Source organism: Cetorhinus maximus, unplaced genomic scaffold (genome assembly GCF_964194155.1).
Source record: "Cetorhinus maximus unplaced genomic scaffold, sCetMax3.hap1.1 HAP1_SCAFFOLD_2244, whole genome shotgun sequence".
Classification (NCBI taxonomy): domain Eukaryota; kingdom Metazoa; phylum Chordata; class Chondrichthyes; order Lamniformes; family Cetorhinidae; genus Cetorhinus; species Cetorhinus maximus.
Window position 1 is genome coordinate 15001 of NW_027598183.1, and position 10000 is coordinate 25000.

Below are 10000 nucleotides of genomic sequence, written 5' to 3' on the forward strand. Positions count from 1 at the left end.
AGCCGCCCGCCCGCTAATCAGGGTGCAGTTCGGTGCAGAACAGCCCATCAGCTCCAGGGGCTAAGTACATGTGGGTAAATGGTTAACCAGTTAGCAGGCAGGGCAGCCGGCCGGTAATTGAGGCCGCCCGCCCGGCCATAGGGCTGCAGTTAGGTGCCGACCAGCCCAGCAGCTCCTGGGGCTAAGTACATGTGGGTAAAGGATTAACCAGTTAGCAGGCAGGGCAGCCGGCCGGTAATTGGAGCCGCCCGCCCGCTCATCAGGGTGCAGTTAGGTGCAGAACAGCCCATCAGCTCCAGGGGCTAAGTACATGTGGGTAAATGGTTAACCAGTTAGCAGGCAGGGCAGCCGGCCGGTAATTGAGGCCGCCCGCCCGCTAATAAGGGTGCAGTTATGTGCAGGACAGCCCATCAGTTTCCAGGGGCTAAGTACATGTGGGTAAATGGTTAACCAGTTAGCAGGCAGGGCAGCCGGCCGGTAATTGGAGCCGCCCGCCCGGCCATAGGGCTGCAGTTAGGTGCCGACCAGCCCAGCGGCTCCAGGGGCGAAGTGCATGTGGGTAAATGATTAACCAGTTAGCAGGCAGGGCAACCGGCCGGTAATTAGAGCCGACCTCCCGGCCATACGGGTGCAGTTAGGTGCCGACCAGCCCAGCAGCTCCAGGGGCTAAGTACGTGTGGGTAAATGGTTAACCAGTTAGCAGGCAGGGCAGCCGGCCGGTAATTGGAGTCGACCGCCCGGCCATAGGGCTGCAGTTAGGTGCCGACCGGCCCAGCTGCTCCAGGGGCGAAGTGCATGTGGGTAAATGATTAACCAGTTAGCAGGCAGGGCAACCGGCCGGTAATTAGAGCCGACCTCCCGGCCATACGGGTGCAGTTAGGTGCCGACCAGCCCAGCAGCTCCAGGGGCTAAGTACGTGTGGGTAAATGGTTAACCAGTTAGCAGGCAGGGCAGCCGGCCGGTAATTGAGGCCGCCCGCCCGGCCATAGGGCTGCAGTTAGGTGCCGACCAGCGCAGCAGCTCCTGGGGCTAAGTACATGTGGGTAAAGGATTAACCAGTTAGCAGGCAGGGCAGCCGGCCGGTAATTGGAGCCGCCCGCCCGCTCATCAGGGTGCAGTTATGTGCAGGACAGCCCATCAGTTTCCAGGGGCTAAGTACATGTGGGTAAATGGTTAACCAGTTAGCAGGCAGCGCTGCCGGCCTGTAATTACAGCCGGCCGCCTGTCCGCCCACTAATCAGGGTGCAGTTAGGTGCAGGACAGCCCGGCAGTTTCCAGGGGCTAAGTACATGTGGGTAAATGGTTAACCAGTCAGCAAGGCAGGGCAGCCGGCCGGCCGGTAATTAGAGCCGGCCGCCTGTCCGCCCGCTAATAAGGGTGCAGTTAGGTGCAGGACAGCCCATCAGTTTCCAGGGGCTAAGTACATGTGGGTAAATGGTTAACCAGTTAGCAGGCAGGGCAGCCGGCCGGCCGGTAATTAGAGCCGGCCGCCTGTCCGCCCGCTATTAAGGGTGCAGTTAGGTGCAGAACAGCCCCTCTGTTTCCAGGGGCTAAGTACATGTGGGTCAATGGTTAACCAGTTAGCAGGCAGAGCAGCCGGCCGGCAATTAGAGCCGCCCGCCCGCTAATCAGGGTGCAGTTAGGGGCAGAACAGCCCCTCAGTATCCAGGGGCTAAGTACATGTGGGTAAAGGGTTTACCAGTTAGCAGGCAGGGCAGCCGGCCGGTAATTACAGCCGCCCGCCCGCTAATAAGGGTGCAGTTAGGTGCAGAACAGCCCATCAGTTTCCCGGGGCTAAGTACATGTGTGTAAATGATTAACCAGTTAGCAGGCAGAGCAGCCGGCCGGCAATTAGAGCCGCCCGCCCGCTAATCAGGGTGCAGTTAGGTGCAGAACAGCCCATCAGTTTCCAGGGGCTAAGTACATGTGGGTAAATGGTTAACCAGTTAGCAGGCAGGGCAGCCGGCCGGCCGGTAATTAGAGCCGACCTCCCGGCCATTACGGGTGCAGTTAGGTGCCGACCAGCCCAGCAGCTCCAGGGGCTAAGTACATGTGGGTAAATGATTAACCAGTTAGCAGGCAGGGCAGCCGGCCGGTAATTAGAGCCGACCTCCCGGCCATAGGGCTGCAGTTAGGTGCCGACCAGCCCAGCAGCTCCAGGGGCTAAGTACATGTGGGTAAATGATGAACCAGTTAGCAGGCAGGGCAGCCGGCCGCTAATTACAGCCGCCCTCCCGCTAATAAGGGTGCAGTTAGGTGCAGAACAGCCCATCAGTTTCCAGGGGCTAAGTACATGTGGGTCAATGGTTAACCAGTAAGCAGGCAGAGCAGCCGGCCGGCAATTACAGCCGCCCGCCCGCTAATCAGGGTGCAGTTAGGTGCAGAACAGCCCATCAGCTTCCAGGGGCTAAGTACATGTGGGTAAATGGTGAACCAGTTAGCAGGCAGGGCAGCCGGCCGGCCGGTAATTAGAGCCGGCCGCCTGTCCGCCCGCTAATAAGGGTGCAGTTAGGTGCAGAACAGCCCATCAGTTTCCAGGGGCTAAGTACATGTGGGTAAATGGTGAACCAGTTAGCAGGCAGGGCAGCCGGCCGGCCGGTAATTAGAGCCGGCCGCCTGTCCGCCCGCTAATAAGGGTGCAGTTAGGTGCAGAACAGCCCCTCAGTTTCCAGGGGCTAAGTACATGTGGGTCAATGGTTAACCAGTTAGCAGGCAGAGCAGCCGGCCGGCAATTACAGCCGCCCGCCCGCTAATCAGGGTGCAGTTAGGTGCAGAACAGCCCATCAGTATCCAGGGGCTAAGTACATGTGGGTAAAGGGTTTACCAGTTAGCAGGCAGGGCAGCCGGCCGGCCGGCAATTAGTGCCGACCTCCCGGCAACAAGGGTGCAGTTAGGTCGCCGACCAGCCCAGCAGCTCCATGGGGCTAAGTATATGTGAGTAAATGGTTGACCAGTTAAGCAGGCATGGCAGCCGGCCGGTAAGCGGAGCGTCCCGCCCCGTAATACGGGTGCAGTTAGCTGCAGAACACACCGGCAGGTCCAGGGACGAAGTAGTGGACGGGGAAACGGTTAACCAGTTAACAGGCAGGGCAGCCGTACGGGCAGTAGAGCCGCCCGCCCCGTAATACGGGTGCAGTTCGCGGCAGACCAGCCCCGCAGCTCAAAAGTCTAAGTGGAGAACGGGGAACCGGTTGACCGGTGAGCCGAAGCATGCCAGCAGGCAGGGAAGGTGCAAAAAGGGCCGATAAGACCGAACCGGCACGACTAACAGGCTGCCGGGGGCGGGTTCCCAGCAAACCAGGTGAGGGGGCGTGGCCGGAGGCCGCGCAGCAGAGCCGCCCGCCCGTGAGTACGGTTAGAGGCAGCAGCGGGCTTCCCCAGCAGGGCAGAAGCCGAAGTGGAGGGAGCGAAATGGTTAACCAGCGAGCAGGCAGCATTCCGGCAGGGCTGGAGGGCGAAAAACGGCGTAAAATAACGGACCGGCAGGAGGAAATGGCTGCCGGGGGGCGGACCCAGAGCCCCCACGTGAGGGGGCGGTTCGGGAGGCAGAGCCGCGCATGCGCGGTTGGAAAACGCGTCACGTCGGAGCAGGGTGAAATCATTAACCAGTCGGCCGCTTCGACGTCGGCTGGCCGGGCCGAGGAGGGTCGGACCGGGGAAAGGTTCCCGGTTTCGTGTCCGTCGGGTGGTCCCGAGTGCGGCAGGAAAAAATCCGGAATCCTGGGAGCCTTTTTTAAAAAAGAACCGGTCCGGGATGGGGTCGGATTTGGAAGCGTTTGCGGGGCCTAGGCGCCTCTTCGTCGGCATGACTACCGGACGGTCACCCGCCGATCGGCATTTGCGATTTGTTGGCTGGGGAGGTTGGCGGGGTACCTGCAGAATAGTAGGAGGTGGCAAATCGAGAATCGGTCGACATCGCCAAGTGCCTTCTCGAGCCTCCAGGTCTGCAGGGACCGACCCAGGCTGCCCCCAAACCGACCGCGAGGCCGTGCCGGGCGGCCATTTTTGGCCATTTTCGGCATTTTTCGCGTCTTTCGGAAGGTCACGGAAAGCGGCGGCCTGAAGCCCGGGCGTGCCCGGGGAAGGCTCCCCTTCGCCCGCGGGACCGGATTTGCCCCGGAAACGTCCCGAAGCCGGCCGGGAAGGCGGTTTCGAGGGCGAAGCACCTCCGATTGCCTTCGCAAGGCCGGGGAAAGTGGCCCCTGGGCCCGGGAGAGCAAAATCCGTGCGAGGACGGAAGCCCATGAGGTCAGATCCGAGGCTCTTACCCGGCGCCCGGTGGGGGTATTCCCGCAAAGAGCAGCGAGTGCGCCCGGCGACGGGTCAAGTTGCAATTTCTGGCATGCCACTCCTGGAGCTGGTTCATGAGTTCCCCTCGGAAGTCCCGATGAGGAAAGGGCAAAATGGCGTTTTGCGGGCTTTGGGGCCTCTTCGTCGGTAGGACTACCGCCCGACCTTACGGTTGGAATTGTCGGCAGGGGAGGTTGGCGGGGTACCTGCAGAATAGTAGGAGGTGGCAAATCGAGAATCGGTCGACCTCGCCAAACGCCTTCTCGAGCCTCCAGGTCTGCAGGGACCGACCCAGGCTGCCGCCAAACCGACCGAGAGGCCCTGCCGGCGGCCATTATTGGCCATTTTCGGCATTTTTCGCCTCTTTCGGCCGGGATGGAAAAGCGGCGGCCTGAAGCCCGGGCCTGCCCGGGGAAGCCTCCTAATCGCCCGGGGGACCGGATTTTCCCCGGTGAGAGCCCCCGAAACGTCCCGAAGCCGGCCGGGAAGGCGGCCAAGGGCGAAGCACCTCGCATTGCGTTGGCAGGCCGTGCAAAGTGGCCTCCGGGCCCGCGAGACAATGCAGGGTGCCCTCGGTGTGCCCCTGAGAAATGGTTAACCAAACGAAGGACAGTGCGCCTCGGATTGCATTGGCTGGCCGTGCAAAGGGGCCCCCGGGCCCGCGAGACGTTACAGATTGCCCTCGGTGTGCCCCTGAGAAATGGTTAACCAATTGGACTTAGTCTCTGGCGGAGAGGCAAAGTGTTTTCACGAGAAATGGTTAACCAATTGGACTTAGTCTCTGGCAGAGAGGCAAAGTGTTTTCACGAGAAATGGTTAACCAATTGGACTTAGTCTCTGAACGGCAGGCAAACTGTGCCCCTGAGAAATGGTTAACCAATTGGACTTAGTCTCTGGCAGAGAGGCAAAGTGTTTTCTCGAGAAATAATTAACCAATGAGGCCAATGGACCTCGGGTTGCATTGGCAGGCCGGGCAATGTGGCTCTTGGGCCCGCGAGAGCAAAATCCGTGCACAGACGGAAGTCCATGAGGTCAGATCCGAGGCCTTTACCCGGCACCCGGTGGGGGTATTCCCGCAGAGAGTAGCGAATCTGCCCGGCGACGGGTCAAGTTGCAATTTCTGGCATGCCACTCCTGGAGCTGGTTCATGAGTTCCCCTCGGAAGTCCCGATGAGGAAAGGGCAAAATGGCGTTTTGCGGGCTTTTAGGGCCTCCTGGACGGTAGGACTACCGCCCGACCTTACGGTTGGAATTGTTGGCAGGGGAGGTTGGCGGGGTACCTGCAGAATAGTAGGAGGTGGCAAATCGAGAATCGGTCGACATCGCCAAAAACCTTCTCGAGCCTCCAGGTCTGCAGGGACCGACCCAGGCTGCCGCCAAACCGACCGACAGGCCCTGCCGGCGGCCATTTTTGGCCATTTTCGGCATTTTTCGCCTCTTTCGGCCGGGATGGAAAAGCGGCGGCCTGAAGCCCGGGCCTGCCCGGGGAGGCCTCCTAATCGCCCGGGGGACCGGATTTGCCCCGGTGAGAGCCCCCGAAACGTCCCGAAGCCGGCCGGGAAGGCGGCCAAGGGCGAAGGACCTCGCATTGCGTTGGCAGGCCGTGCAAAGTGGCCTCCGGGCCCGCGAGACAATGCAGGGTGCCCTCGGTGTGCCCCTGAGAAATGGTTAACCAAACGAAGGACAGTGCGGCTCGGATTGCATTGGCAGGCCGTGCAAAGGGGCCCCCGGGCCCGCGAGACGTTACAGATTGCCCTCGGTGAGCCCCTGAGAAATGGTTAACCAATTGGACTTAGTCTCTGGCAGAGAGACAAAGTGTTTTCACGAGAAATGGTTAACCAATTGGACTTAGTCTCTGGCAGAGAGGCAAAGTGTTTTCAAGAGAAATGGTTAACCAATTGGACTTAGTCTCTGGCGGAGAGACAAAGTGTTTTCCAGAGAAATGGATAACCAATTGGACTTAGTCTCTGGCAGAGAGGCAAAGTGTTTTCACGAGAAATGGTTAACCAATTGGACTTAGTCTCTGGCAGAGAGGCAAAGTGTTTTCAAGAGAAATGGTTAACCAATTGGACTTAGTCTCTGAACGGCAGGCAAATTGTGGCCTTGAGAAATGATTAACCAATTGGACTTAGTCTCTGGCGGAGAGGCAAAGTGTTTTCTCGAGAAATAATTAACCAATGAGGCCAATGGACCTCGGGTTGCATTGGCAGGCCGGGCAATGAGGCTCTTGGGCCCGCGAGAGCAAAATCCGTGCACAGACGGAAGTCCATGAGGTCAGATCCGAGGCCTTCACCCGGCACCCGGTGGGGGTATTCCCGCAGAGAGTAGCGAATCTGCCCGGCGACGGGTCAAGTTGCAATTTCTGGCATGCCACTCATGGAGCTGGTTAATGAGTTCCCCGCGGAAGTCCCGATGAGGAAAGGGCAAAATGGCGTTTTGCGGGCTTTGGGGCCTCTTCGTCGGTAGGACTACCGCCCGACCTTACGGTTGGAATTGTCGGCAGGGGAGGTTGGCGGGGTACCTGCAGAATAGTAGGAGGTGGCAAATCGAGAATCGGTCGACATCGCCAAAAACCTTCTCGAGCCTCCAGGTCTGCAGGGACCGACCCAGGCTGCCGCCAAACCGACCGAGAGGCCCTGCCGGCGGCCATTTTTGGCCATTTTCGGCATTTTTCGCCTCTTTCGGCCGGGATGGAAAAGCGGCGGCCTGAAGCCCGGGCCTGCCCGGGGAGGCCTCCTAATCGCCCGGGGGACCGGATTTGCCCCGGTGAGATCCCCCGAAACGTCCCGAAGCCGGCCGGGAAGGCGGCCAAGGGCGAAGCACCTCGCATTGCGTTGGCAGGCCGTGCAAAGTGGCCTCCGGGCCCGCGAGACAATGCAGGGTGCCCTCGGTGTGCCCCTGAGAAATGGTTAACCAAACGAAGGACAGTGCGGCTCGGATTGCATTGGCAGGCCGTGCAAAGGGGCCCCTGGGCCCGCGAGACGTTACAGATTGCCCTCGGTGAGCCCCTGAGAAATGGTTAACCAATTGGACTTAGTCTCTGGCAGAGAGGCAAAGTGTTTTCAAGAGAAATGGTTAACCAATTGGACTTAGTCTCTGGCGGAGAGACAAAGTGTTTTCAAGAGAAATGGTTAACCAATTGGACTTCGTCTCTGGCAGAGAGGCAAAGTGTTTTCAAGAGAAATGGTTAACCAATTGGACTTTTTCTCTGAACGGCAGGCAAATTGTGGCCTTGAGAAATGATTAACCAATTGGACTTAGTCTCTGGCGGAGAGACCAAGTATTTTCACGAGAAATGGTTAACCAATTGGACTTAGTCTCTGGCAGAGAGGCAAAGTGTTTTCACGAGAAATGGTTAACCAATTGGACTTAGTCTCTGGCAGAGAGGCAAAGTGTTTTCACGAGAAATGGTTAACCAATTGGACTTAGTCTCTGGCGGAGAGACAAAGTGTTTTCAAGAGAAATGGATAACCAATTGGACTTAGTCTCTGGCAGAGAGGCAAAGTGTTTTCACGAGAAATGGTTAACCAATTGGACTTAGTCTCTGGCAGAGAGGCAAAGTGTTTTCACGAGAAATGGTTAACCAATTGGACTTAGTCTCTGGCGGAGAGACAAAGTGTTTTCAAGAGAAATGGTTAACCAATTGGACTTAGTCTCTGGCAGAGAGGCAAAGCGTTTTCAAGAGAAATGGTTAACCAATTGGACTTGGTCTCTGAACGGCAGGCAAATTGTGGCCTTGAGAAATGATTAACCAATTGGACTTAGTCTCTGGAGGAGAGACAAAGTGTTTTCACGAGAAATGGTTAACCAATTGGACTTAGTCTCTGGCAGAGAGGCAAAGTGTTTTCAAGAGAAATGGTTAACCAATTGGACTTGGTCTCTGAACGGCAGGCAAATTGTGGCCTTGAGAAATGATTAACCAATTGGACTTAGTCTCTGGCGGAGAGACAAAGTGTTTTCACGAGAAATGGTTAACCAATTGGACTTAGTCTCTGGCAGAGAGACAAAGTGTATTCACGAGAAATGGTTAACCAATTGGACTTAGTCTCTGGCAGAGAGGCAAAGTGTTTTCACGAGAAATGGATAACCAATTGGACTTAGTCTCTGGCAGAGAGGCAAAGTGTTTTCAAGAGAAATGGTTAACCAATTGGACTTAGTCTCTGGCAGAGAGGCAAAGCGTTTTCCTGAGAAATGGTTAACCAATTGGACTTAGTCTCTGGCAGAGAGGCAAAGTGTTTTCCTGAGAAATGGTTAACCAATTGGACTTAGTCTGTGAACAGCAGGCAAATTGCGGCCATGAGAAATGGTTAACCAATTGGACTTAGTCTCTGGCAGAGAGGCAAAGTGTTTTCCTGAGAAATGGTTAACCAATTGGACTTAGTCTCTGGCGGAGAGGCAAAGTGTTTCCCGTTGTAATGGTTGGCCAATGCACTTCGGATTGCGTTGGTAGGCCGTGGAAAGTGGCTCTTGGGCCCGCGAGAGCAAAATCCGTGCGCAGACGGAAGTCCATGAGGTCAGATCCGAGGCCTTTACCCGGCACCCGGTGGGGGTATTCCCGCAGAGAGTAGCGGGTGTGCCCGGCGACGGGTCAAGTTGCAATTTCTGGCATACCACTCCTGGAGCTCGTTAATGAGTTCCCCTCGGAAGTCCCGATGAGAAAATGGCAAAATGGCGTTTTGCGGGCTTTGGGGCCTCCTGGACGGTAGGCCTACCGCCCGACCTTACGGTTGCAATTGTTGGCAGGGGAGGTTGGCGGGGTACCCGGAGATTTTCGGGGACACGATTTTCAGAACATTTTCAGACAACGGTCACACTTTAAAAATGCCCAGAAAAGTGCGACTTTGAGGGTGGTAAGCGTTTTCAAATCGAATACCTTTCAAAGAGCTCTCGGAAGTCCTATATGAGGATTTAAGATGAATTTGTGCGGGCTTTCCGAACTCCGTTGTCGGTCTGAAATATCGGCCAGGGTCCAGACCGGTGGTAACCCTGGTTTAATAAACATGGCGTGTGGCGAAAAGAACAGACAAAATGACAAAGTGTCAAATATATATATACATGTGTATTTATGAACAAAAAAAATCACAAAGTGTCACCTGGCGGTGTACTTGATGATGAAAAATAAAAATACAAAGTCTGTTCACAGGCACCTTTGGGGCGGGGGTGCCTGAGTCCCCTTGGGTTGCACACTATAGAGTGTTTGACATGGACAGAGTCAACACTGTGTGCGTGCCCAGAACCCTTTTGAACGCAGGCGACGCACGCCGGTCGGCATTTCCTCTCCGTGCGAGCGCCAACAGGTTGCTTCCGTTGTTTTACAAATAAGAAAATTGTATTTATGAGCAGCAAAAAAAAAAATCACAAAGTTTCACCTGGCGGTGTACTTGATGATGAGAAATAAAAATACAAAGCCTGTTCACAGGCACCTAGGGGGCGGGCGGGGTGCCTGAGTCCCCTTGGGTTGCACACTGTAGTGTTTGACATGGGCAGAGTCAGCACTGTGTGCGTGCCCAGAACCGATGTGAAAGCAGGCGACGCACGCCAGTCGGCATTTCCTAGCCGTGCGAGCGCCAACATGTTGCTTCCGATGTTTTACAAATAAGAAAACTGTATTTATGAGCAAAAAAAATCACAAAGTGTCACCTGGCGGTGTACTTGATGATGAATAATAAAAATACAAAGCCTGTTCACAGGCACCTAGGGGGCGGGCGGG